At 40.1% G+C, this 2,609-nt stretch overlaps 1 pseudogene; it reads right to left on the bottom strand.

Moving 5' to 3' along the window:
• Positions 1–1,766: 1,766 nt before the first annotated feature.
• LOC112629058 lies at positions 1,767–2,395 on the bottom strand (annotated as a pseudogene).
• Positions 2,396–2,609: the final 214 nt, after the last annotated feature.

Below are 2,609 nucleotides of genomic sequence, written 5' to 3'. Positions count from 1 at the left end.
CCCTGTGGATGAATGACAACGGGACATGTGTACTTGGGTAGCTGCTGGGCCACCTGGTGAGATGAAAATGCAGCATCTGCCATATCTTCTGCCTTGTATTCTAGGTTACAATTTATTTCTGTCTCATGAGTCTTGTTGTCAACTTGAACCTATAATCACAGCTGTAGCCTGCACCTTCTTTCGGAGATTATACTTAGCATAATTATGGGGCAGTATTTTAATTTTACCTCTAGGGGGCAGTCGTGGATCATAAATTGGTATGCTGTTTAACAAACCATCTAGAATAAATTAAACTGAGTGCCCTTTTAGGTTATTTACTTTTTTTTTTTCCCATTTTACAGATGAAGGAACTGAGCCTTAGAAAATCTAAATAATTTGCTTAGTTCACATAACTTGTAAATAGCAAAAAGCAGATCTGGGATTTTTTTTTTCAAATGAAAAATGATACTTTGTTATAACTTTTAAAATTGCAGAACGTCAGGCTGAATATCATTAGACACGTACACAAAACCACTCATCTCTAAAGTCATATTCTACACCCTCTCAAAATTTGGCCAATGAATTATGCCTCAGGGAATTTTCCAGTTCAACCCCATATACCAACATGGAATAAATGGAAACACTGGCCCTTTGGTTTTGCCCACAGTTCCAAAGCGATATTACAGGTGGAATATCTGCTGCAGGAGGTCATTCTTGCTGCTATGGGTGTGAATAAAATGTCCATCTGTAGGCCTCTGGTCCTGCAGGCTTTGTTCTCTTTCTCCTTGTATTGTCTCCTTCTGCAGGGGTTGCCTTACATACTGCAATCAAAAGACATCTTCTGCTCAGAATCACAACAGTGAGTGGTTCAAGTGACAAGTAATGTTATGTAGTAAGTTACTGAATCTACAATGAGAAATTGAACTCTGGGGCTACAACTCAAATATGATTTCAAAGTTAAGAAAATAATTTCTTGGCTGGCTAGTGAAACGCTTATTTCCTTCTAAAATCATAATTGCAATATGGACTTCTGCTTCATGCTGCATCCCAAGGCACAAATCAGGTAACCTACATCTCCCAAATGATCAATGGAGCACTCCATCCTATTTTACCCTCAATGCTAGGAAATTACTCTAGAGCCCAGAAGTTGTTGCATAGGTGACTTGGGTTACTTGGTGCTCAACTGCCACAGGCCCCACCTTGATGAACATCATCAATTTCTTTAAATATGATGATACTAAGATGGAGGAGGCCCCTGCTCAGAGGAAGCAAGGACGTAAAAGCTGGGACAGATTGCGCTGAGGGTCGCTACACTAACAGACCCAGATGACGTGATGGAACGTGAATACTGAAGCCAACAATCTTCTGAAAATCTCTTTTTCACAACCCATACGTCCTTTTTTCTAATCAGGAAATCAGGGACAGGGAAACATTAGCATAATTATCCACCAACATGTTCTTCTTAACAAAAGTGAAGATTATTTTAAGAATATGAAAAGTGTTTCAAGACATCTGTTTTCAGGGATAGACCACAGCAACAGAAGTACTTTTCAGAGTTGGTTCATTTTAAAGTCAATCTCAAGAACAAGGGCAGCCAGCTTTCACAAGGTACCAAGACATGCCCTGGCAAAAACATTTCCACTTTAAGTTGTATGCTGTCAAGTTCAACTATTTTATACATAGCTGATCTTTTCTGTCAGTAAAAAAGGTACAATTTTTTTAAAACTCCAAAATCAATAATTTCTGGGTAGGATGAAGGTAGAATTTTGGTTGTATTTCACACTTCAGAACACAGATGAAACCAAAAGGTCTGCAATTGTCTCTACATTCACATCTTTCAAAGATCCTGTTGTCCTTTTACATGGATTCATCTGAATCATTGCCATCCTGATTTGAAGACATATTTTCAACTTTCATTAGTGGTAAATAGCTCCTAAGTTCAACCATTTCCCTCTTCTTCATTTCTTCTTTTACTCTCCTTTTCATTTCCTGAATTTGGGCTTTTTTCTCACTCCTCTTTTCACGATCTCTGCATTCTTTCTCTGCTGCTAGGTCTGGGAACCACTCCACTTTGGTCTTTTCTAATTGGTTCAGGATCTCATTTACTTTCTTCTCTCCTATCACAATTTTTACATCCTTCTGCCTGTGAAAACCTATCTGCCCCACATCCATGTCAGCTGTTTTCTTCAGGTTAGACCGTGGCGTATATACCACATTAACGTGGTTCATCTTGCAGCCTTGAATGCTACTGGCCTCCACAAGGTGGGCACTTCCTTTGAAATGTCTTCAATATTATCTCCCAGATATCTTCAGGCCAGCCATGCTTGATCAGATCTTCATTTTCATATTTATCCTTTCCTATGTAAATAGCGTAGGGAAATGAATTAATGCTGCTGCTGGTGAAGTAGAACACCATGTTCTCGGTGGTGATGTGGTGACTCCACCACCCAGCAGCAGCGCTCAATTCACCCAGATCTGGGATTGTAACCTACATCTACTTGCCACTAAAGTACATACCTTTTTTTTTTTTTTTTTGAGACGGAGTCTTGCTCTGTCGCCCAGGCTGGGGTGCAGTGGCTGGATCTCAGCTCACTGCAAGCTCCGCCTCCCGGGTTTACGCCATTCTCCTG

The sequence above is a fragment of the Theropithecus gelada genome, chromosome 1 (assembly GCF_003255815.1).
Source record: "Theropithecus gelada isolate Dixy chromosome 1, Tgel_1.0, whole genome shotgun sequence".
Lineage (NCBI taxonomy): Eukaryota > Metazoa > Chordata > Mammalia > Primates > Cercopithecidae > Theropithecus > Theropithecus gelada.
The sequence above is the reverse complement of the archived record's forward strand: the minus strand, read 5'-3'. Positions and strand labels throughout refer to the sequence as shown.